Source organism: Triturus cristatus, chromosome 8 (genome assembly GCF_964204655.1).
Source record: "Triturus cristatus chromosome 8, aTriCri1.1, whole genome shotgun sequence".
Lineage (NCBI taxonomy): Eukaryota > Metazoa > Chordata > Amphibia > Caudata > Salamandridae > Triturus > Triturus cristatus.
The window spans coordinates 449,565,177-449,591,558 of NC_140591.1; the positions used below are offsets into that span (position 1 = coordinate 449,565,177).

General features: G+C 47.0%; 1 long non-coding RNA gene across 1 annotated transcript in view; it reads left to right on the forward strand.

Annotated features, from left to right (window-relative positions):
- The first annotated feature begins 7,162 nt into the window (after window positions 1-7,162).
- Window positions 7,163-26,382, forward strand: part of LOC146802289 (uncharacterized) — a 50,822-nt gene continuing 31,602 nt past the window's right edge. The window contains exons 1-2 of the long non-coding RNA XR_014967725.1: window positions 7,163-7,771; window positions 25,010-25,315. This is a non-coding gene — a long non-coding RNA (uncharacterized LOC146802289). The remainder of the gene's footprint in view (window positions 7,772-25,009; window positions 25,316-26,382) is intronic.

Below are 26,382 nucleotides of genomic sequence, written 5' to 3' on the forward strand. Positions count from 1 at the left end.
CCGTGATCAATCTGGCCGCAGCATTCTGCACCAACTGTAGCTTTTTTTAAACTCCTTCCTGAGCATTGACTAAAAGCGCGTTACAGTAGTCTATGCGAGATATAACTAATGCACTGACCAGGGTTCTGGCCGTGCTCATGGGAAGATAGGGTAGGAGTTTTTTAATCATTCTCATAGTGTAAAATGAGGATGATACTACTGCATTAACATGGTGCATAAGAGTAAGTTTAGTGTCCAGTAAAACTCCCAGATTTCTTGCCTTGGTCACTGGGGAAGGGGGAGGTCCCAGGACGGCAGGCCACCAAGTAGGTGACCAGGCTGGGGAAAGGTTGCCAAACACCATCACCTCCGTTTTGCCGGAGTTAAGCTTCAAGCAATTTGTAGACATTCAATCACTTATTGCTAGCATTCCCTGATTAAAATTGGAAGCCACTTCATCTCCATTTTTATTAATGGCTAAGACAATCTGGGTGTCGTCAGCATAGGATGTCACTGCCAGGTGATAGATTTTTATGACCCTCGCCAAGTCCGACACATAGATGTTAAATAGTGTCGGACTTAGCGAGGATCCCTGGGGGACACCACAGGGGAGAGTGAAGGGAGGTGAATTGAAACTGCAGAAGGCGACTGATTGTACTCGATAAGTGAGAAAAGAGGAGATAAGATCCCTAGCACCATCCGTGATCCCTGCAGCTGTGACACGGTCGATCAGAATAGAGTGATCGACCGTGTCAAAAGCCGCAGACAGGTCCAACAAAATGAGCACTGCTGATCCTCCACCATCAAGTGTCATCCTGATTTCATCCGTGGCCTTAATAAGCGCAGTTTCTGTTCCATGTCCCTTCCGAAAACCAAATTGTGAGTTATCCAGACAGTTGTTCTGTTCTATGAAATCTGAGATTTGGATGTTCATAATTTTTTCCACAACTTTGGCGGGGAAAGGGAGGCAGGCTATAGGGCGGTAATTAGCGACTATAGAAGGGTCTAAGGAACTCTTCTTAATGAGAGGTTTGATAGTCGCTTTCCTCCAGATGGATGGAAATATATTAGATGAAAACATAGCATCAAAAATTTCTGTAAGTTTTGGACCTATGATATGTGGAAAATTTTTGAGAATGGAAGGGGGGCATGGATCCTCGGGTGAGCCAGAGTTCGTGGTACAGATAAGATGAAATACCGTTTCAGGCAGAACCTGAGTAAATTCCTGGAAGGAGCGAAGGGGGACTGAGTGAGGCAGATTGGAACATGTCCGGGCAAGGGACTTATAATCATTAGGGGTGGGAGACAAAAGTCCAGTACTGGTTGTGTGAGCCTTGAATTGAGTAAAGATATCTGTCACTTTCTTTTGAAAGTGAATCGCCAAGGAGTCACAAAGCTCTTGCGTAGCTATGATAGGGGTGGTTGTCGCTTGACCAGAGAGACGAGTTACTACCTGAAACAGTTGTTTAGTAGAGTCATGTGCAAGATTGATTTGGGTACTATAAAATTAGCTTTTTTCCGTGATGATGAGTTGCTTGTAATTAAGCATCATGACTTTGTAACAGGATTTTTGATGAGGGTCGTAGTCTCGTCTCCATCTACGTTCCTGACGTCTACATTTTTGCTTTTCTTGTCTGAGGGCGTCATTGTACCAAGGTGCAGATTTGGAAGCCCTGTTAATAGATTGTTTCTTTAGAGGAACTGTCATATTAACTGTGTTTTGTATCCAATTGGTGTAATTATTAGCTCCTAGTTCAGGATCAGTCACAGTGGGTGGCAGAAACGTTAATAATGAAGACTGAGAAGCAGAAATGTCAATGCTTTTCCACGCTCTAAATTGATTAGTGGGTGGGGGGTTTTTAGCCAAGGGGGGAGTAGATTTTAAAAGAAAATCAAAAATAATGGCCGAGTGATCAGTCCAAGTGAAGGGAAAAACATCCTTCATCTTAAGTGATGTATTATTAGAGAAAAGATCATCCAGAAGGTGGCCCGCAGTATGCGTGGAACCGGTAACTAATTGAGGGAGTCCTATTGAATCTAGTTCGAATAGAAGAGCTACGGTGTCAGGATTATCCAGCAACTCAAGGTGAAAGTTTAAATCGCCCAGAATGGTGTACTGGTTTTCACCTGCCAATGGTTCTAATAAAATGGGTAGATTCTCAAGAAATAGATTGCGAGGTCCCGGGGGACGGTAAATAAGTGTACCTTTGAAAGGGGGGGCATGAGGAATGGAAATTGTGAAGGAAATGGCTTCACAACTTGTGATGGGGACGGCCTCCATTCGCACTATTAGATTACTACGATATATAATGGCTAATCCACCTCCTTTTTTAGGATGTGGTCTGTCTAATCTAATGTTCGAAAATCCTTCAGGGGTTGCAGTAGCAAAGTCAGGTCCACAAGAAGGATCACCCCAGGTTTCAGTAATAAACAGAAGATCGAGATTGCGGTCCGCAATAAAATGTAAGATTTCATATTTGTGCTTGGGCAGGGAACGAGCGTTTATTAATGCTGCCACACATGATTTAGACAATATCTTATTCCTACAAATGGTACTTGTTGGTAGGCGACGGTAATTATTAGTAACAAAGAAACAACTAGGACAAGTATAAGGAAGAGAGTATGGCTGATTGGCAAGTTCAAGGCGCTGGCAGTGATGAGATGAGATATTTAATGAGTGTAGTAAGTTGGAGTCATACGTTAGTGTTAACTCTGTGCCAACATTTGTGAAACTAGCAGGGGGGGTGGCCATAGGCCCGGTCCAGGCGCGGACGGGCGCAGACGGGCTTGCCTTAGGCGTGCCTTTGGCGCGCTGACGGCGCGCCCGCTGCGCTCGTCCGCTGCGCGGCCGGGAAGTGCACATATTATATCAGGAGAGGAGGCGGGGGGGCGTGGCCAGATGCAGTGGGCATCGCCTGGTCTGCCGAAATGGTGGCAAGTTCGAAGCCCGTAGCAGCGCTCAAATCAGCTGCGCAGGGATGCCCTGATCGTGTAAGGTAAGGGAGCGCAGAGAGGAGGTTTACAATCAGCAAAATCACAACAATAATCTTAAAAAGTTAAAAACGAATAAGTACAAAGTGCAAATGTGCTCCCGGCTGTGCCTCAGGAGTTCTAGTGTCCACTATCTAGTTTGCACTAGCAGTCAGCGCTCTCAAATAACGTCGGCGGGGGGTGTGGCCAGATGCAGTGGGCGTCGCCTGGTCTGCCGAAATGGCTGCAAGTTCGAAGCCCGTAGCAGCGCTCAAATCAGCTGCGCGGGAATGCCCTGATCGTGTAAGGTAAGGGAGCGCAGAGAGGAGGTTTACAATCAGCAAAATCACAACAATAATCTTAAAAAGTTAAAAACGAATAAGTACAAAGTGCAAATGTGCTCCCGGCTGTGCCTCAGGAGTTCTAGTGTCCAATGGTTGGAGGGTTTGGTTTCAAGGATGCATTTGAGGAGGTCATCTTCCGAGATGGCGGCAAAGTTCTGCCAAGTGACTAAGGATTTTCGCTCCTCAATGGGGGTGGGGTGGGTGACCTGATCCACCAGTGATTTGACCTTTTCATCAAAGAATATAGCGAATTCAGTTGCTTTCTTTGAAGCATCCTCAGGTTTGATGGTTTGGGGAGAACAGTTTGGGTTTTTGATGAGGTCGAAAAGTTTTTGGGGTCTGTTTTTAGCTGAGTCGAGGAGGGATCTGAAATGTGATGCTTTTTCATGGAAGATGTGCTTGTGGTATTTGGATCTAGCTGAACGTAAAAGAGAGAGATTGGAGGTGGATGGAGATTGTCTCCAATGTTTCTCCAAGATTGTAAGGTTTTTCCTTTCATCATAGAGAGCTTTATTGAACCAAGGTGCAGAGGGGGTGGGTCTTTTCCTTTTGCTTTGGAGAGGAGCGACATTGTCGATTTCGACTGCAAGGATTGAGAGGCAATTGGGAGTTTGATCGTTGACATCCGCATTAGGGTCTAGACTAGGAAGTGAACGCATAGCAGAAGCACACAGAGTCTCAAGATCAATGTTTTTAGTGTTGCGTAACCAGGTAGAAGCCCTTTTAGGTTGGCCGAGAGTTATAATGTGCGAGAGGTGAAAACGGAAGGGAATGAGGAAATGGTCTGACCAGTCTACATGGATAGGGGGAGCAATGGTAAGCTGGTCTGGTTTAGAAATAACAAGGTCCAGAATTGAGTCCTTGGCGTGTGTAATTTCCGAGCAGTGTTGGACAAGATCGTTAGCTGAGAGAAAGGTTGCAAGCTTGTTGGCAGCCAAGTCTTCCACGGAGCCCCAGTGGAGATTGAAGTCACCTAGGAAAATCTGCCTGTCGCTTTGTCAATATTGGTCACTAATGAAGTCGGTGAGTTCCTCCATGAAGGAAGAGCAGTTACCGGGCGGGTGGTAGATGGCATGGAACCTGAAGGGTGAGCCGTGATGAACTTGAAGTTCTAGGGATAGGCATTTGAATGTGCGGAAGAAGATGGTGGGAAAGGCTTTAATTTGAAGGGAATTTCTGAAGATAATCGCAACACCTCCCCCGATCTTGTCTGTTCTGTCGTTTCTGAGGATAGAGTAGTCGGTAGGTATCAGAAGATCAAACAAGGTGTGAGAGGAGTCATTAAACCAGGTCTCAGTGAGAAAGAGCATGTCGAGATTGTGGGGGGTGATAGTGTCAAGAGATTTCCAGTTTGTGTTTGGTTGCAGATCTGCAGTTGTGGAGCATACAATGTAGCTCTGACGCAACTGTTTTGGTGATGGGAGTGTTTGGGCTGATAAGGGGGATAGGGATTAGATTCTTGAATGAGGGTGCCCCTTGGGAGGGAGGCTGGTAAATTCTGACGGAAGAGATGGTCTGAATGGTGAATTGAGTAGAATTGTTAGGAGAGGAGAGTGGAGGGGGATTTACGTTGGTAGTCTTGTAGCTAGCCAGTAAGTTGGTGATGTCTGTGGAGGACAGACTGTGGTTGGCTTTATTGGGGCGCTGGAGCAGGGAACTCCTCAGGAGGGTATTAGGGGAGGGGGATATCTTAGCACTTAAGAGTGAAATGGACGCTTCAAACTGGGAAATGGAAGAGATGAGAGAATCAAGTTTAGTTTCCAGGGATAGGTGGGCTGAGCACAGTGTTGGGTGGCTCAATGGTTAAGGGAGGGAGTGGAGTAGGCGAAGGAGGACAGGGGGATATGGGGGACCCGGGAGAGTGTTGGGGTGCGAGGGTCAAAGGTGGGGGAGGGAGTGAAGTAGGCGAAGGAGGACAGGGGGATGAGAGGGACTGGGGAGAGTGTTGGGGTGTAAGGGTCGAAGGTGGGGAAAGATGGTGGTAGAAAGGAGTGGATGGAGTTACAGTGATACTTTTACTGGTGTTAAGCAGAGGTGAAGAATAGAGATCATAAGTAGGAGGAGAAAATTGAGAAGTAGAAAGGGACGGTGAGAGGTGGAGGGGGAGAGGATGGGGGTTAAGGGAAGGCCAGGGATATGGTAAGATGAGAGGAGAAGGGGCTGTACAGGGAGGGGAGGGAGGGAGGTCAATGGAAGGCCAGAGGAATGCGGAGAAGAGAGAGGGTGCAGTCCAGGTACCATGGGCTATGAAAGGTGAATGTAGGGGGACAGGCACCAGGCAGAGTGGGGGGGGCCTTGGGCTAAATGGTAGTTCTGGGAGTAGTGAGGGACTGTGAGGTCAAAGCGAGGGAAGAGGGCGGAATTACCAAGAGAGGAAACAGGGTTGTGAAGCATAGGAGGAGAAAGGACTGTAAGGTCAGAGGGAGGGAAGAGGATGGAATTACAAAGAGGGGAGGCAGGGATGTGAAGCATAGGAGGGGAAAGGACTGTAAGGTCAGAGGGAGGGAAGAGGGTGGAATTACAAAGAGGGGAGGCAGGGATGTGAGGCATAGGAGGGGGGAGTGTAGGTTGTAGAGAGATAGGAGGTGTAAGAACAGAATTGAAGGTATGAGGGAAGGGGAAGGGCGGAAAGGGATGAGGAGGAAGAGGGAGGAAAGGGGAAGGGTAAGGCGAGTTGATCGGTAGTTCAGGTTGTAAGAAAGGTGGATTAAGTAGGGGGAAATGGGTAGGAATAGGGGGGTTAGGGGGTGGGAGATGGGATTGGAGTATTGGGGAGATGCAGGGTGGGGAGGGGAAGCGGGACGTAAAGCAGATGAGGTAAGGGGGGATCAAGTTAGGAAGGGGGCAGAATGGGAGGGGAGGGAGCAAGAGAAGGGGGAGATAAAGAGTAGACCTGTGACTCCCGGGAGAGCGGTCTTAAGGATTGTATGGGGGGAGAAAGGGAGAAAGAAGACAAGCAAGAAGAAGAAGAATCGAGAGCGATCGTAGTCGTGGGGGTGGGACGAAGGGAGTGGAAGAGGTGGTCAAAGAGAGAGAGACAGTAGTCTGTAGCTTGGATCATGACAGTGCCATTATTATAAAGTGTAATGGTGAGAGAGCCATTAAAGCAAGCAGAGGGAGACATTTTTAACCGCTTCCCATGTGTGAAAGAAGAGGAGGAGGAGACGTTGAAGGAATTGAAGAAGCTGGAGGACCAGGAAGGGATGTCGTGAGTGAAGAAAATGAAGTCATTTTTGATCTTCCCTAGACGCCCATTATGGAATTGGTCAACAAAGAGGCAATCTGGAAATCTGGTGTTATGCTTGAACGTTTTTGCTGCTGCTTTGGACAGATTAGGGGGATAAATTACTTTGAAGCAGTTAATTCCAGACTTAATTCGAATGGAAGCCATGATAAGGAGATGAGGTGATGGCGTGGTGTGGGGGGTAGAAAAAGGGGCCACTAGGGTAGCGATAGCGCAAAGAAGTGTAATAAGAGGGGGGCGCATATTCCGGAAATCGAGTGAAAATAAACCAACAGGAGTGAGGTCAGATCAGGACCAAAAGGAGATACCTAACGAGGCTAAAAACAGGCAGGAAGGTAGAGGGGAGAAGCAGCATCTGAATATTTTAGGGGAAACCAGTGGACAATCTCCGAGTGTCATTAGTGGAGATCTCGATTATTCCAGTATGGTGGAATGTGGTGAGTTGTCATATCCGAGATAGCCGCCACAGTGAGAGGATAGACCATTCCTCATTCTATTTCCATAGACCATTCCACAAGTAGGAAATATTGACGAATGTTGCCCAATCAAAGATGGCCGCTATAGATTGACCATAGGTAATTCCTCTTTCTATTTCCAAAGACCACTTTGATATGTGTGTGTACCTCTTCTCACCGAGGGCAGTCCTGCCGACGCGTTCACGGGTCAATTCCAGTCCGAATCAGCGCCTCCAGGCCAGGAGGCGCTGCACTGCAGGCAGCACCAATCCAGAAAAGGAATCTCCGGTTGTCTCAGGGCTATGCCGCACTGCAGCCAGCCTCCTGTGCATGCCGATAGACGCAGCAGTCACCGGGGACGCGGCTCGCTGCGCCCAGCAGTACGTCGCCCCTCGGCTCTCAGCAGGGCGAATAGAGGAGTAATCCGCCTCACACCTGATTGAGAGCGAAAGGGGCAGACACGGCAGCAACCCTGCAGCACCACCAGCAGGCAACTCCTAGGAGAGGAGAACGGGAGCCGGGAACATGCTGTCCGTCTCCCGCAGGCTAGCCGCCTCGGCGTCCCTCAGTCTTTTTACCCCTTTTCGGAGGCCTCCTGCAGTCACGGGATTCTCCATCGGACCTCTCCTCACTCCCTGCCCTCCCAGGTGTCTGGGCCTCTCACCTGTGGGCCTGTAGTAGTGTCGGTGGATTTCTCAGTTTTATTCTGCTCGTTGTAGATCCATGGCGGGTATCCCACCAGATTCATGGCAACTGCCCACCGTGGTGTTAGAAACCAGGTAAGATTAGCACCATCCTGCTGCTTAACGCTATGAAATACCCATGAGTTGAGGTGCATCCCTTTCTCCTGGATGCAGCATTTCGCTTTGTGTAATAGGGAATTCTGGAAGTCGTGTCCTTGTGTTATCTGGCTAGACAAGTCCTCTTTCATTTGCGCTGATTTCTTGAAATCTTTCAGTAGTGATGCATTATGCATCGCCAAAAATTGTGCTCGCTTGTTCTACCTTCCTGCAAAAATTAGTATTATTATGAAAGGGATCTATGACTGAGTTAGGTAAGCAGATGAGGGTAGTATTCTGCAGGCAATGGCACTCGTAGACACTACGGTTATCTTCTTTCCGTACGGGGTGGAGTTGGAGGGTATTCATAGGAGGTGCAATTGGTATGTAGGGTGGCGTCAAGGTACAAAAGGCGGTTGGCTTATGGATGGACCTTGTCACTTTTAAAGGGAATACGAGAAAAAAGAAGCTTTGTAGTAAGAGGGTGACATCTGCACAGGGGAGGTGACTAAAACTGCACTTGGGCAGAGTCACAGGTTGGGGCGCTTTATTGGAGACATTGACACTGCACAGGTAGCCTGTCAGTCTACATTTTGCATGTTACTGTTCTATATTTTTGTTATCCCTCATAGCAAAAGTGATATATTGTTCCCTCCTGTGTAACTCTCCTGCGTTCTACTAATTTCCACATTGCCAGTTAGTTGCATTCAAACCACTTCCTACTCTAGTAAAATGATTTGCCAACTCTTTGTTTATCCTTTTTCTTTATTTTTTTCATCTTCATGCTTTTGACCCATTTTCTGTGTGCAGCACTTTATAGGACACATTCTTAAGTTATTTACCATCTGCTGTTTTGTATTTCTGATTTAAAACAATGAGCCTTTAAATAATGAAGTATAGTGTGCCAGGTTTCAGTTGTCTGCTAAGAATGCACCAGCGCTGGCAGATACTGTTCCATTGCCAAGTGATAGTGATTTACTCAGATGTGGCAAAGGAGAACTTCATGCCTGCTCTGGTAATCTGTCAGTTTTTCACTATAATTGAGCTTCCTAGGGAGTGAAGCTGACTGTTTATCTGTTGTTCAGGGCACAAGACCTGTTTTAGGTCTTATGCAGTCCTCTTCTCTACATTGGCAATACTGGGACCCAATCTGTTAAAAAAAGCTGTTGTGGTAAATAAATGAGTTTGTTCGTACACTAGTTTCATCAGTTTGACAAAAGAATTTAAGACCACATATTTTGCTGGGCGTTCTGCTTTCAATTGCTAACTGCTTTGAAGAAAGTAGACAAGGAAGCCACTCTTACGTCCAGGAAGCCACTCTTAGGTCCAAGCCTATCACATGACGCAGCTGTCTAGTTGCGAAGATGTCTTAAGGTCATTTTAGACAGGCAGTGGTTAGTGATTTAAAAGTGTGAGATTAGACTAGAAAGACCTTATTATTTCTATTTTTACTTGCCACAGTAAGATTAAAAAAATAGAGATTTGTGGGAAATAATCCCTGAAGTCCCTAATTATAGAATGGTTGACGTTTCTGCCATACTGTCCATCTGGGCTATCGGCATTCGTCAGTACCTATTGAGGGTATGCCTTCATCTAAATCTGGTCCTCTGTAGAAATACTCGAATTTTTATAGTAAGGCAAACACACACACATATATACGAATAACTGACGTGGACAAGTATGGGCACAGTAAACCTGGTACTCTAGAGTCTCTACTTGTGTAAGAAAGATAGACGTAAAATCCTTTTCGCATCCTCTATAACAGCACGGTCAAGGATGTTTTTTCCACCCATTTTAAGAATCCATATATTTTCACCACATGTGAACACAGTAAACCCATCACACACTTTTGAGTTTCCAAAAGGGACTCACTGAGCATTTGAGGCCAAGCTTGTTATTTGAAGAGAGAAAAAGTAAGCAAATGAATATGCACAGTTGGCTTACCTTAACTCAGGAGTTTAAGGGCTGTGTGGGGAGCAAGGCCCTGGCGTCCTCGTAGTCAAACTCTGTAAAGGCAAACTTGTAGACCGCCAGTAGAGTCAGTGCACCCGAGTTCTTCACTAATTATAAAGTTCCTACGTTGCACTCCAAGATCAATTCTTCTAAGTAATCCAAAGGTTACAGATGTAACACAGTGTTACTGTGCTGCAGTGGTGTTCTCCCTTCCCAAAACACTATAGTGATCTTAAAGTATAGCTGCGTGCCAGCTGGTACGCAAGCCCACTGCACGCAAACAAGCATTTGCAATGCAATAGGTCTCGCATTTATAAGAGTTTGAGCTATTGGCATTGTAAAATTACAATGCCTTTTATTTATGTTTTGGTTTTAAAACAAATAAAAGGCATTGTCATTTACAATGTCAGTAGCATAAACTTGCATAAAAGATGTGTGTGGAGTGCAGCAGTGTGCGGCGTGCAGCAGTGTGAGGCGTGCAGCAGTGTGCGGCATACAGCAGTGTGCGGCGTGCAGCAGTGTGCGGCGTGCAGCAGTGTGCGACGTGCAGCAGTGTTTCGTGTAGCAGTGTGAGGCATGCAGCACTGTGACATGCAGCGGTGTGCAGCAGTGTGCGGCGTGCAGCAGTGTGCGGCGTACAGCAGTGTTTCGTGTAGCAGTGTGAGGCATGCAGCACTGTGGCGTGCAGCGGCGTGCAGCAGTGTGCGGCGTGCAGCAGTGTGCTGCGTGCAGCAGTGTTGTGCAGCATGCAGCAGTGAGTAATGCAGCAGTGTGCAGCAGTGTATGGCGTGCAGCAGTGTGCCGGTTGCATCAGTGTGTGGCTTGCAGCAGTGTGTGGCGTGCAGCAATGTTTCGTGTAGCAGTGTGTGGCGTGCAGCAGTGTGTGGCGTGCAGCTGTGTGGCGTGCAGCAGTGTGCGGCGTGCAGCAGTGTGCGGCGTGCAGCAGTGTGCGGCATGCAGCAGTGTGTGGCATTGTGTGGTGTGCAGCAGTGTGAGGTGTGCAGCAGTGTGTGGCGTGCAGCGGCATGCAGCAGTGTGTGGCGTGCAGCAGTGTGAGGCGTGCAGCAGTGTGAGGCGTGCAGCAGTGTGAGGCGTGCAGCAGTGTGTGGCGTGCAGCAGTGTGAGGCGTGCAGCAGAGACACGTGGAGGGTGAGGACAGACACGTGGAGGGTGGGGAGAGACACGTGGAGGGTGAGGAGAGACACGTGTAGGGTGAGGAGAGACACATGTGGAGGGTGAGGAGAGACACGTGTGGAGGGTGAGGAGAGACACATGTGGAGGGTGAGGAGGAGACACCTGTGGAGGGTGAGGAGGAGACACATGTGGAGGGTGAGGAGGAGACACATGTGGAGGGTGAGGCGGAGGGTGAGGAGACACGTGTGGAGGGTGAGGAGAGACACGTGTGAAGGGTGAGGAGAGACATGTGTGGAGGGTGAGGCGAGACGTGGAGGGTGAGGAGAGACACGTGTGGAGGGTGAGGAGAGATACGTGTGGAGGGTGAGGAGAGACACGTGTGGAGGGTGAGGAGAGACGTGTGGAGGGTGAGGAGAGACACGTGGAGGGTGAGGAGAGACATGGAGGGTGAGGAGAGACACGTGGAGGGTGAGGAGAGACACGTGAAGGGTGAGGAGAGACGTGGAGGGTGAGGAGAGACCTGGAGGGTGAGGAGAGACACGTGTGGAGGGTGAGGTGGAGGGTGAGGAGAGAGACGTGTGGAGGGTGAGGAGAGACGTGTGGAGGGTGAGGAGAGACACGTGGAGGGTGAGGAGAGACACGTGGAGAGTGAGGAGAGACACGTGAAGGGTGAGGAGATACGTGGAGGGTGAGGAGAGACACGTGGAGGGTGAGGAGGGTGAGGTGGAGGGTGAGGAGAGACACGTGGAGGGTGAGGTGGAGGGTGAGGAGAAACAGAGTTGGAGGGTGAGGAGAGACGGAGGTGGAGGGTGAGGAGAGACGGAGGTGGAGGGTGAGGAAAGACCGAGGTGGAGGGTGAGGAGAGACCGAGGTGGAGGGTGAGGAGAGACCGAGGTGGAGAGTGAGGAGAGACCGAGGTGGAGGGTGAGGAGAGACCGAGGTGGAGGGTGAGGAGAGACCGAGGTGGAGGGTAAGGAGAGACCGAGGTGGAGGGTAAGGAGAGACCGAGGTGGAGGGTAAGGAGAGACCGAGTTGGAAGGGAATCAGAAGTGGAGGAGAGAGGGAGGTGGAGGGTGAGGAGAGACAGTGGTGGAGTGGGGGGGAGGGGAGGATATCACTTTTACTTCCTCTCCTAGTGTAAGGTAACGCCCCCACCCCACAGGCCCTGCTGGGGCCGAGAGCAGATCACTGTTCGCATCAGCCGTCACCCGAGACCGCTCCATACTTGTTGGTAAATAGAGGTTCACTATCTGTTGATAATGGGATTCACTTGGGGGGCTGACTTACCTCCTCCACCCCCAGGGCCAACACTGAGAAGGCATCAGAGACCTGGTGCTGCCTATGCTGCAGTACTGCGAGAGAGAGGGATGGGGGGGCGGGCAGAGGAAGAGGAGTGGGGTTAGAGAAGGGACAGGTGGGGAGAGAAAGAGGAGAGAAGGGATAGAGACAGAAAAGGAGCAAAAAAAGAATTAGAGAGAGTAAAGAGGAGAGTTGGGGAAAATGAAAACATTACGAGAGAACATGTAGCAAAGAGGTGGAGAGAGAAGATGGGAGAGAGTAAGGACGCAGCCAAGAGATAGGGCAGAGACAAAAAGAATCGAAACAATACAAAAGTATTTTCCAAACTCGTAAATAACCACGGGCCAAACAACTGATCTGCAATGAAGCATCCGAATTCGGTATATCATGACGTTAACCATGCAATAAAAAATAAATGTAAAAAAAAAACAAAACACCCAAAAACACGTATACACCATGTTGACCCTTTTCCATGCAACGTATTCTAAAACGCCATTCTCATTCATACATTCACAGCAAACCTGTTCACAAGAGTGACAGAAAATGTGGTATTAGTGTTACATTTTTGTTTACATCCATACCCGCTCACTTATGCAATTAAAGGATTCATGACCACACGGTTAAACAAAACGTATTGATTGGCCTTGCCGTGAAGGAGAAACACGTGTTGACACACACTCCCGATCTGTGAAACGTTCACCCCACTTTCTCGAAATTGAAACCAGTGCATGTGTCCGACGAACTTCCTGCCGTGCACCAGTGGCAGAAGATAGTCACCATCTTGCAACAAGACAATTAAAGGGAGGCATGTCTGTCTCTCCCCACCGCCACATGTCTCTGAGTCTTACTGTCTCATGTGAGATCTCCCTCTAGGAGACAGCTGACACCGACTCTTCCCCTGAGACAGTACGGGAGATGCGTGTGTGTGCATAGTGTGTGTGTCTATATGTAGATATCTGTGTGTGTATGCATGTGTGTGTGTTTGTATATGTATATGTTTGTGTATGCATGTGTGTGTTGGTGTGCAAGTATGGGTGTGTCATTGTGTTCATTTTTCTTCATGGATGTGTACACATATGTTTGTGTGTATACCTATGTCTGTGTATGCATGTTTGTGTGTATGTATATGTGTTTGAGTATGTGGGTGTGCGTGCTTGTTTATATGTGTATGTGGCGTTGGTGTGTTGGTGTGCATGTATATGCATATGTTTATGCATGTCTGTGTGTGTTTGTATATGTTCATATGTGTGTGTAAATGCATGTGTGTATTTGTATGTGTGCATAGTTGTGTATGCATGTGATCAGAGGGAAGAGTGCACTTTAGGGCAAAGAGGAAAACATACAGGGAAGAGTATGTGAGGGCAGAGAGAAAAATACAGAGGGAAAAGCATGTGAGGGCAGAGAGAAAAATACAGAGGGAAGAGTCCATGTGAGGGAGGAGAGAAAAATAGAGAGGGAAGAGCTCATGTGAGAGCAAAGCGAAAAAAACTACAGAGGTTAGGGCGCATGTTAGACTGGAGATAAAAACATAGAGGGAAGAGAGCATGTGAGAGCAGAGAGAAAAATATAGAGAGAAGAACACATGCGAGGGCAGAGAAAAAAATACAGAGCGAAGAGCACATGTGAGAGCATAGAGAAAAAATGCAGAGGGAAGAGTACATGTGAGGGAAGAGAGACAAATACAGAGGGAATAGCATGTGTGAGGAAAGAGAGAAAAATAGAGAGGGAAAAGCACATGTGAGGGCAGAGTGAAAATACAGAGGGAATAGCACATGTGAGACCAGAGAGAAAAACATAGAGGGAAGAGCATATGTGAGGTCTAGACGCCTTACACAATTGGCGCCCTGAGCAGCATTTCCTTTTCATGCCCTGGCACAATCAATCTTACATTCTATGTCACGTCACTCAGGAGTACAACCTCGAATGCTAAACACTGACCAATGAAATTACGTGGCGAAACACCAGCCTATTCAGTGTCATGGACCCCAGGGCAAGTAAGTAAATGACCCCCCAACCTCCTCAATATGCTACAGTTATATTAAATACACGAATTATCAGTGTTCGTGGGCCCTAGTGCCACTGCACCTGCTGCACCAATTGAAGAAACGCCCCTGGGCAAAGGTACACAAACAAGGAATCAATGACTGCTGACCTACCGGAACCACTGCAAAATGATAAAATAAAAATACTTTCCACAGAACATTTACGATGGAATGCATAGAAGCGCTGCCATTATAGCATTATTAATAGAAGATCGTTGCTACACTTTTGTTTTTGAAGTGTCGAATTCTAACCTGGAGAGTGAGGATGGTATATTTTAGGAGGGCTGAAGAGGCGCATGGCGTGGGATCGCGCTAGCATGCATCACAGCTCACAAACCTCGGACACATTAGGGGCAGCGGAATGTACAACATACAGAAAGTATGTGCATCACCACGTCGTTACAAAATTGCAGAAACCTGATGCTTTGGTTAAAACATGGCCACAATGTTATCAACTACTGCAGAAGAAAAGATGGCCGAATGGGAAACGTGTGGAAGGAGAGGAGTTTTCTTGTTTGAGAACAAGGCTGTAAGATTACGACGACATTTAAAAGTCAATTGCTTCACTTAAGGCGAGAGTTTATTATTAAAGTAAATTAAAGGGAGTGGACAAAAATAACCGGTTCCTAGTCGGGAAAGATGGGTCTAATGAAGCAAAGGTGACCCAAACAAGATGGACTTACAAAGGGATTTAAGGACAGTGAAAAGGAATCGAGCAGAGCATCAAAGGGCTGGGTGAGAAGTGAGGGGGGCATGCAAGGGTCAAAGCGGCGAAAGTGAAAGTAATTGAGCAGAGCATCAAAGGGCTGGGTGAGGAGGGAGAGGGGAATGCAAGGGTCAAAGCGGCGAAAGTGAAAGTAATCGAGCAGAGCATCAAAGGGCTGGGTGAGAAGGGAGGGGGGAATGCAAGGAGCAGAGGAGCAGCTGTGCACGTGCACGCCATCGTGCACTCAAGCCCTAGGCCAGCAAAACCATGTGGGTAGCACTTTTGAAAGCCCACTTACAAAATGTCTCAAAGAGACAGCTTTCGCTGTCTCAGCGAGACCTAAAAAGGGACGAATTACAAGGGTTAGTTCCTGGCTTTATGTACATCTCAAGTGAAGAATGGTTGGATATGTTCTGGACATGCACTGACTTTTGCAGTGCATGTCTAAAACAAATGAAATCCTTCTTCGTGATCCATCCGTTGAACTTGTTGTGCAGTCTACCCAATTATTGTAATAGTTTCCTACTACTCCCATTTTTCCTCATGAGATTCCATACTCCAATGCCTTTCGGGCAGCTCGTGCTTCCGTCAGATATGGGAACTACGCTGCGGATTGCACCCATTGGGATTGGACGTGTATGTGTTTGTGTGGGACATGCATTGACACTTGCTGACCAGTTGATCGATACAATAAAGGATTGATTACTGGATGATCCATTTTGGGGATTTTGTTTCGTTTGAAATGTACCATAAAGCAAGGCACGGACCTTTGTTGTGCCTCACTTGTCTTGTGTGCAGTAGGTCTGCATACCAGATGGCATGCAGCTGTACTTTTAATACACCAGCCTTGCCAGGTACAGCTGTAAACAATTTAGCAAGAAGCACTTACTGCTTCACGAGCTTGCACTAGCAGTTCCCCTGTGTTTTGACTCCTGTCCCTAGATTGGATCTCACTTACACTATATGTATATTGAACCTAGCGTGTTAGCAAAAAAGGGAAGTAGTCTGAAGCGCTAGTGAATCTTGACTACAGATACTTATTGTGTGCGTCACAGGGAATTTTCTTATAGAGGTAGTTAATTTGAACCCATATTCAGGAATATTTCCAATAGGTGTACATATCATACTTAAACGATGATCTGTGTTGCTTATGTTTTTAGGTGTCTCGGATTCCACCCGTGTGCCTCACAGACTGCAGATATAGAAGTCCTATTCCGACTTGTAATGACCTCTGTATGTCATAATTTAGACCCCGTTGATTGAAAACCCATCTTTGTTCTTTGTTTTTTTAAAGAGGATGTTAATGTGTTGATTGTGTTGTACGGTTTCTAAAAGGTCCCAGGATAGTTGGTTTCATTATGACCCTCTTCCAGAAAAGAGTTCATTTTTGTTGTTGAACGCTGGCAGCGGATGGTACTCCGGTGCTCATCTATACAGGTTAATATATCCTTAGTATCTTTGAGAAAGGAAGGCATTTACTCTAGCAAGGATCTCAAGTATTGAATTTATGCCAGATTCAATGAGATGGCCTGGTGGCGGTCTTACAGGTTTATGGAATTTCAATAGAGTGAAGAAATAAGGATTTTTATGATTAGTTTATAACAGCAAGCCTGCTTCTAGTTTTGGTATCTGTCCTGCACACTAAGTCTCAAAAAACATAAATTTTATTGTATTGGTAAGAGTAACTATAGGGTCTTTTGATATTTATTAGCTGTCCAAATCTGGCCTAAGGCACTCTTTTCTGTATTCCTGAGTGGGTAGTATCACTATACAGCCTCCACCTTTATCGTTTGGGTTATCTAAATCCTGTTACAGATTTGCAAGTGCCTGATTTTCTTACAATGACAGGTTGTGACAACATCCTTAAGTTCATAGGATAAAGGAGTGTGCTGCACCACTCCTTTCAATTCATCGACTTGAGCCACCTGATTTGTGGGCAGATAGCATTCACAGAAGTAGACATCCTGTTGGCTGTGAGCATGTCCACATCAACAGCTCAGGACAGGAGCAAATGATTATTCTGGGGTCTTCAATCTGGTTCTCATGAGGCTGTGGCATAAATCCTCTGACTTGTTTGCTTGATGGCCTCAAAATCAGTCCGGCACATAAGTGAGATCCAAGCCATTTGCACGTTTTAACCTTTCACAATATTCGGTAAGTACTAGGATGGTTCTCGGGACTCATCCAACCATTGCCCCAAAGGTACTGTTAGAATTCCATCAGAACAATCAAATTGTTCTTTTGACGTGTTTTTCCGTGCTGCACATACACCCCCCCCCCCCATCTCGTATACTTACATTACACGGTCTGGGCTTTCTTTGACATTTTTTCTCAAAAGTATCTGAAACCTGCATTCTACTTGTTGAACCTGGGAGGCAGTGATTCAGGCCGATCTGCCAATAAGGCTTCATTTACTACATCTATAATGTCATGCATTACCCATTGCTATACTCTGCCTAAAGGCCAACCACCATCTGGTGGCTGGAAATAAGCAAATTAAGAATCTGTTGCGCCACCAAAATGTATTTGATTATTTTAAAAGTACAAACAAATAAATGGTCAGTGGCATCACATCATTTGTGCTATCCATATTAAAACACAATGAGAGGAGACAGGACGCACCATAACCAAAAGCTTGTCTGAACTGAGGTGTTTAAGCTTTTTTTAAAAGAAGCATGTTAGAAGTCTGCCGAAGATCGATGAGGAGGATGTTGCACCGCTTTGGACTTGGGAACCTAAAAGATCTCCCACCACAGCGGGCCTTGTTGTAATTGAGTCTTCAGCAAGAAGATAGAGTCCCATCTAATAGATCAAGTTGATCAAGATTGGTGATGCTCTCAGTGCTGGATGACCTGCGGACTGCAGCCGACAAGAAGACCCCCTCAGCCTTAATCCTATTGGACCTCTCGGCCGCATTTGACACGGTGTTAGTTGTTAGTCCGTGTCCGGCGGCTGGGAGTCACTGGGATGGTCCTCCAATGGATTACCTCCTTCCTGGAGGATCGGTCCCAAAGAGTCCAAGTGGGCGATCGTATATCTAGGCAGGGCAGCCTACAATGGGGGGTCCCACAGGGCTCCGCGCTGTCTCCTCTACTTTTTAATATTTAGCTACAGCCTTTGATAGACGCACTAGCTAAAGCAGACTGTCAGGTGTTTAATTACGCTGACGATACCCAGCTAATTGTGCGTATTGACAACTCTCCCGCCTCACAGGGTAACGTCCAGAATATCCTCCGGTTCACTATGAACTGGAGGACCTCTCATTTCCTGAAGGTAAATCCAGACAAAACAGAAGTACTGGCTCTGACCACAGGGGTTTTGCCCTGGTCCAGTCTTTATTGGCCTCAAGAGCTGGGCACCACTCCAACTCCGGTGCCTGCAGTGAAGAGCCTAGGCATAAAGCTGGACACTGGATTAACCCTAAATAGCCAGGTATCTGCTGTTGTAGGGAGTTGTATTGGCCTAATGTGGCAGCTTTGGAAACTGGTGACCGTGTTGTCTTTCTCCACCATGCAGACAGCACTAATCTTGTCACGCCTAGATTACGGCAAAGCAGTCTACATTGGGCTTCTCGATAAACTTTTGGGGAAGCTACAAGTGGTTATGAATGATGTGGCAAGGTTGATTTATAAGTTGCCAAGAAGAGCCCATGCTACCGCCCTGGTGCAGCAGTTACACTGGCTTCCCATCAAGCAAAGGGTTAAATTCAAGGGGCTGTGCATCGTGCAAGAGTCCCAGTTTTGAGAGGCACCCACATACATCAAAGATCGTCTGAGGCCTTATGTGCCCGGTCGCGCTCTCCTGTCATCTGGTTCTCAGCTGTTAGTCTGTCCACGTTTTAATAGAGCGACCCTAGGGGGCCGGGCATTCTCTGTCATTGTCCCCCAGATTTGGAATAAACTACCTGATGGTATGCATAAGGAAATCAGGCTATTTCCATTCAGGAGGAGACTTAAAACCCTTCTGTTCACAGAGGCGTTTGAATAAGCTCACTCCGTTGTGGGTTGTGGATAGTTGCGTGTAGGGATTCTGGACCTCTGATTTATGTTATAGCGCTTGGAGACCTTCCGGTGATAGGCGCTCTATAAATACAATCTAACATTAACATCAAGTAGGGATGTGATGCAACAACAGATTAGCTAAACACTTTGGCCAGGTCTGACAGTATGGTCTTGGTCCCAAGCACAGTACTTCAGATGCAACTTGTTGTTTAATGGGGAACCAGTGGAGTATGCAGTGCTCTGCTGAAACATGGCCATACTTAGGAAGCCTTAACCAGCAAAACTGATACAAATGGATAATCTGTAAATTCATGATCTATGTCTCACGGGCAGATGAGCTCCCATAGTCAAAGCTGACCAATATCAAAGAGCTAACCGCTGTGGCATGCTTCTCCTGAGGGAAGATAAAGCAGTGTCCTCTTCAGGATGTGCTGATGCGAAAAGCAGGTGGACTAAACGTCTTAATTCTGATGGCTGAAAGTCAGCTGTTTATCTGAGGTGCTTTACGTTTAGCAACTGGAGCAGAAAGGTCCTCCAAGGAGGTTAGCCACAACCTGTCAAACAAGAACCAAACGGTCCCCACCTGTTATCAAGATCTGTTTTAGTACCATCCAGCTGCAGGAAATTGGAAGACATCCAGCCCTGAACAACAGTGAGGCAGTCCCTGAGTCACACACAGACCAAAGAATGATTTGCATATCGTCTACATAAGACCAGACCTGGATGCCATAATCTCCTGATCAGTTCCTCTAAGAGGCTAAACGGAATGAAAGAATGTGTGGAACCTTGGGGAAGCACGATGCACTCCACAAAGTGAAAGGGACCAATGGCTACTAAGATAGAACCTGAACCATTTGATTGCCATTAGTGAGGATAAGTGGGCAGTTAAGACGCGCAAGAACTCACAAACACCCTTGAGTTTGATTGGAGGCTTTATTCAATAGGCAGGTACAGGTACAAGTTTATATATGTATCAGACCCCACCCGGAGCAGATGTTAAGGGTAGTACAGCCAAGATCTAACTGCCAGGAAGAGCCAACATGGAACCTGCAACACAAAAGGTCCCATGATGTCATTGGAGAGAAGGAAGGCTGATACCAACGGGGGCCTGACCAGCCAACTCGGGACCTGCAAGACTGGTGGTTAAGATGGCATAGTCAATCATGCCTAAAGCTGCAAACAGGTTTAGGCATCAAAAGGCCATCTGGAAGGTTAACACCTATGGTGTTACATAGATCTTTAATGTTATCGACCAGGACAGGGTCTGTGGTCTGTCCCCCCACAAAAACCTATTTGTATCCATTCCTGCACCCACCAACTTTCCAAGGGTGCTTGAGAAAGACCTGGCCAGGTGCTACGCCATAATTTCAGCAAAGGCTGATAGGAGAGTGATTGGCTTGTAGTCGAGGTTTTTGTGGGTTAAGGTCTGCCTTGTTCAGGAGAGTGATGACACCTTTTTGCAGATATCTGTGAGATTGCCTGCTTCGATTGAAGCAATGGGATCTCACAGCAGTGGTGTAGGGCTACGGCGAAGGATTTCAGCATGGCTATTGGACAGGGATCCTTGGGGAGCCCGACTTAAGCCTAGTAAGCTCAAAGATGACTCCTGCATTAGACTTTACAGGAATCTGGTGCGTGGCCAAGCCGCGGAGCAAGATGGCTGCGTAGCTGAGGAGCTCCGCCGAACTCCCTCAATGACATCGGCCGCCCCAGACACATGCCGGAAGCACGGGCGAGAGTCCTCATGGCTGAGGACATGACACTCTTTCTCCGGTCTGAAACTGAGGCTGTGATCCAGAGCTGTGTGCATCGGTAATAGCGGGCCCAGGTAGGGCGTGGCAGCCAGAGGCCGGCCGCTAGAGTACTGGCTGGGCTGGCGCTGAGATCAACGGTGCGGCCCCGGACTGTTGTGAGACTAGGCAGCCCTCACTGCGGCAGAAACAAGATGGCTGCACATTGATGAGAAACTACGGAGAGTTTGAGCCGCTGTGGGCGGCACGATGATTGAGGACTGAGAGGCATTTAACAACCAGTGAGCCGAGTACCTAGCCCCCCGGGGGCCCTGCAGAGCTGAGGACAGTGAAGAACTTGAAGGGTGGCCGTTGTGGCGGTGGGCTGTCTCCAGGTTGCCCGCTTGAGTCCAAATGTAATGCAGAGTCGAGCAGATTAGCCGGCACCCGGTGGGAAAAAAACCATCACGCATATTGATGGATACGCATTGCGGGGCCACACACTTGCTCGGTGTTTGTGGGCAAAAAGTAAAAGAATGACATAGACAAAAGTTGGCCGGGTGAAGCACTTGAGCAGGGGAGACGGTCGTTCAATCAAAGATCCCACTTGTATGGACAGTCTAAAATGTATATACAATTAATTTGCCCAAATCAACTAATCTGGGTCAAAGTCCATCCGACAAGGCCAATGCTGGAATTATTCCGAAGTGCTACTTGAGCGTGCCAAGGACGCACGATGACCACTGAGTGGGACCAGAGGTCTCTTTTCAAATGGACCGGACGAAAAATCGCCGGCAGAGAGAGCGGAGTCAATACGCCAGGGTGACTGAATCGCGATTCAGTAGCACTTCGGAATAATTCCAGCATTGGCCTTGTCGGATGGACTTTGACCCAGATTAGTTGATTTGGGCAAATTAATTGTATATACATTTTAGACTGTCCATACAAGTCGGATCTTTGATTGAACGACCGTAACAGGCCCAGCATATTGGATAGCTCGTTCCCGAACGCATTGTTGGTGCTTGGAAGCACCTCGTGATTACGTCTAACGTGGGAGTTCCTGATAATTGCCCGAGTACTAGCGCTCTGCGCGTTTTCTTTAGACCAGAATTCAGCACTCTTCAAATTGTAGCCACTGTCCTGATGATGACCTTAAGTGTATAAGGTTGAAACGTCGTCGACATCCCAGTGTAACCTACGGCCACCTAAGGATTTATACCTTATTGCAAATTATTCACTGTCTTCTTGTAATTTGTTTATGATTAATGTTGTTTTTTTCACTTTGCGCCGCCCACACTGTATATATCACTTGTGTCACTGCACTTACCACTTGCACCGAGCACGGTCAGTACACAATTGGTGTATGTTTGGCTACTCTAATTGGATTTAATTGTATCATAGTGCTGTAATAATCTTTTTGCATAATAATAATAACAAAAAAACTTTTTCTTACTTTGGTCTCTTGGTTCCCCTCCTTGATGATTTATGCATTTTTTCTAAAATTGTCCCTATAATTACTGGTTGAGACATTGTTGTTTTGATGCTATAATTCACCCGGTCTCAACTGGGTACACGGGTTTACTCCTGTTTTACGTTCCTTGGGAGGCATTTAAAGCTTACATCAGGGGGTGGTGTATATCGAACGGGGCCGGAATTCTCAAAGAGTTGCGCAACACCCTATCCGGGATTGAAACTCAATTGATGGCAATAGACCCAGACGGCTTCGGGTTTGAGGCGCTAGGCGGCTCTTCTGGCCGAATTTCATGAGGCCGTGGAGCGGGAATCACACTATTTGGGGAAATGTGCGGTTGCCAGGAGATATGGGGAGGGAGCCATAGCCATGGCTGGCAGGATAGCCTTGATCAAAATGGTTGTTTTGCCGCAGTTCTTATACTGATTCCAGAATATTCCAATACCAATATAAAAGGCCTTTTTTGCCACGCTCCGCTCCAAGTTAATTCGACTGGTGTGGGGTGGCAAACAACCTAGAATCAGTTGGGACACCTTGACACTCCCTTATGAGCGGATGGGTTTGGAATTCCTAACTTCTGCGTTTACTATCTGATTGCACAGTGCAACTTTTGTAGACACTCCAGCCTCTTGTCGGCACTGCTCCCGGTCGGTTTAAAACGGGACCCACTGGACATACAGACACAGTAACGACTAGCTGGGCCTGGATAAAACTCGCTTGTGCGACACAACAGCTGTACTTCCCGGCGCACCCTCTTGCAGGGAACATTTGGGTTCCCATTATTAGGGAGGTAACGATGCAGCGAACCTTAACCAAATTTAATTTGACTACAATCGGGGATGTGTTTCCAGGCGGACACATATTTTCCCGGGACGAGGTGGGCAGGTTTCAGGAAGCTACATTCCTCGACCAGTTCAATTTGTGTAGATTGCAGAGAGCGGTCAGTTCTCTGGTTCTGAGCTACCCTTACGAACCACCGGATTTGCCCCCACTGACGTTGCTTATCAGGGATATAAGCTGTGTACATCTCATGTCTAGGATGTACAGGGCCACAGTGGCCATGCTGCCAGTCAGAGATGAAGGGATACGAGCAGCCTGGGAGCGGGACTTGGGTAGCCCCCTCACAGATGCTCAGTGGCGTGCATGTTGGGAGCAAACACATAAAGTTTTGTTTAAACACAAACGCAAGATATTATATTTCAAATTTCTATGGCGAGATTGTTTCCCCTGCCAACATTCACTGCATGGACCCCTCACGCGCACACCTGCCCCAGATGTAGCGCCCAATGGCTGATTTTTCCCATATGGTTTGGACATGTAACAAAGTGGCACAATATTGGATCCAAGTTTTTAATGAGCTGTCGAAAATGACTGGTTTGGGCCTCTCCCCGACACCTATACAAGCATTGTTAGGATATGTGCAAGAGATTGCTAAGCCGTACAAGCGTTTTAGTGCAATTACATTATTGTTAGCTAAATAGAGATAACAGTTCATTGGGGGAGTAAATTCCCGCCGACATTGAAAGATTGGATGTTTAGCATGTCATACTGCAACACCACCAATGAGCTGTATGCTCAGCTGCAACATCCGGTGTCTCGGCCACTTGATATTTGGCAGACCCCAGCGGTTATATTTGTTGGAACAGACATCTGTAAGCTCTCAGACGGAACAGGGCACCAGCCCACAGAGAGACCTGGGTAGCTGAGTTACTCCCCTGGGGTGGAAGACAAAAGAGGTATATGAAGAATGTGTCTTTGTGTATTCATGACTTGGGCATTTAAGTTGTATTACGCAGGATTGCTAGGTAGAAGTATGGACCAAGGAAAGCTGAATATGTCGAGCATGTGTCTTGAAATGTACATCTTGTAATTTGTGTAAACTTATAAATAAAGGTTTAAAAGAAATAAAAAAAGAGTTGAGAGGAATCCCAGTGATCATACCACCAGGAGATCATGGAAGGCAGAAGGTAGAAAAGGACGCCAAATAGCCACAAATGCTAATGGAAGCACAGCACATAGAGAACATAAAAGAGAGAACTATTGTGAATAAGTCAGTGAACAGATTTTATGAAGTAAAAAGACTGGAGGAGATGAATCCTACCTTAGTAGCATGTAGGCATGTCTTCCATTTACCCATTTTATATGACACACCTGCCAGGAATCGCAGGAGGTTCCTTTACTTCAAGCACCTGAGGAAGAGCATGAGTTAGTAGTTCTTGTGAATGTTGCCTCTGAAAGAGAGAAACCAAATCTTGACCGTTTTATCACTATCCAAAATGCGGAGACTTTGCGTCAGGGTTCCCCGAGCCTAACCCTCAGGGTATGCCTCTTTAGTAGATAGATAAGAAACATACGCTTTATGGGTTTCTGCCAAATGTTTTTCTCTGAAAGTGCATAATCAAAGTAAGGCAACAAATTATGGAGATGTTTCTCATTTCTCCAGACTATTCAGTTCCATTTTCTTCTGTTTAAAGGTCTTTGCAGGAATCTTCAATCCATATGGATTTTTTTGTCCAGACTTTTCAGACATCAGTCCCCGCAAAACCTTCCATTGCTGAGGATGAACATCTGGCTCCTGCTTACCTCTGAAATGTACATCTAAATATTCCTTCTTTCTACAAGAGCGTGCTTAAGGAGGCAAACTATCCTTCTAAAGGAACCTCGTACACATTCAGTTGGAAGCAATACTGCATTTGGTGCGCACAGAAGCAAATTGGTCCTAGCGCATGTCAGGGAGAGTCAGAACTACTTCATCTTCTGTATTTTGCTTGTTTTGGCTTTCTCCGTATGAACTTGCTCCTCTGTGCGAATTAAATAATTCTTACTGTGTTCAAATTAATAAGGAATACATCCTATGTACCACAGTAAAGTGTCTTAAGAACTTTCTCATCCTTCCTTCTAGTTGTCATCTATGATAGATACATCTTCCTGTAAATTCCTCGTCTTAAAATATCCTCCCAAGGAGTCAGACTGGCCCGAACAACTTCTTCACCAGCAGTTCCTCTCCAGTGCATCAAGGTGTCGCCATGCAGGCTCCGCCGTAACTCCACCCGCTTGACATGATGACATTGCTGCCATTCTGCACTTCATCGATAGATTCTAGATCGCTCCCAGAGCTTGACCGGCACAATGTCCCCAGCTTCAACAATGAGGCTTCAGGCCTTGTCCTCAGTGTTGCATCTCTATCAGACCCACACACCATCTGCAGGTAAAGTCTGACTATTATTCGTCAGGATGAATTTTGTGTTCCCTAGCATAGGGGGCCATCAGGAAGCAGAAGCCCAAGTTACTTGGGGGTAAGTTGAGCAGTAATATGCCAAAGCATACAACTACAGATAGGTCTCCTGATAGAGATCTGCCTATGCACCGTAGGTAGTTAGAAATTCTCTTCTTCTTCGAGGAAACAATATGATCTCAGAACTGTTCCTAGTCACTGTGCCATTTCTTGATAACAGGCTCGTCATCAGAGCCAATTCCAAAGCTGAAAAAGGTCGAGTTTGAAATTCCTGATCGGTCTGCCTAACCTGTGCAGGTCTAGCCAGTTTGGTTGTCTTTAGGATGGTTCTCTGGCCTAGTCCCCAGCGGCCGACCTGCTCCTTAGCGGTTCGCTTCTCCACCATAACCATGCTTGATTCAAAATGTTGGTCACATGTAAGATGATGATTTTGAGGACGGCAATATGCTTCCCCCTCCTCTCACTCATGCTTGCGAACTGGAAAAACTAGCTTTTAGAAGTCTACAGAGACCATTTAATGATTTGTGATGGATTCATTGCGTCAAAGCAGATAATGAAGTGCGGTGTGGCGACAAGGTCAATGGGCTGTCACACTTCGCTGCCATGCCTGTATGCATTCCACTGGCTTCTCAGAAGTTGTCTAGGCCATCCTGATAGATGCTGAGCAGCTTTTTGGAGGAAAGGCTGGCTCCTCCCCGGAACATTTTAATAATACCAGGGCGAGAGCTCACTGCTTAGACCTGGCCTTGTCAGCAACACAGGTCCATTAATTATACAGAACATTGCCAGGCTATTCCAGAGCTCGGCACTATCAGCAGAGGTGGCATCTCAAGTGGTTGAGGCGCCTCATCCTGTGTATTTCTTCTTTCTTTTCAGTGGTGAACCTTGAGGGAGCCATCGCCAGTAGCAGCAGATCCAGTCCTCTCCATTCTCTACTAGCTCTCCTGCCTCTAAAATCTTCTGTAGACATACTGGGCCTGATTCACAGAACTAACTTAAGACAAAATCCTAAACTTACTACCATTTTGGTATTCACAGAA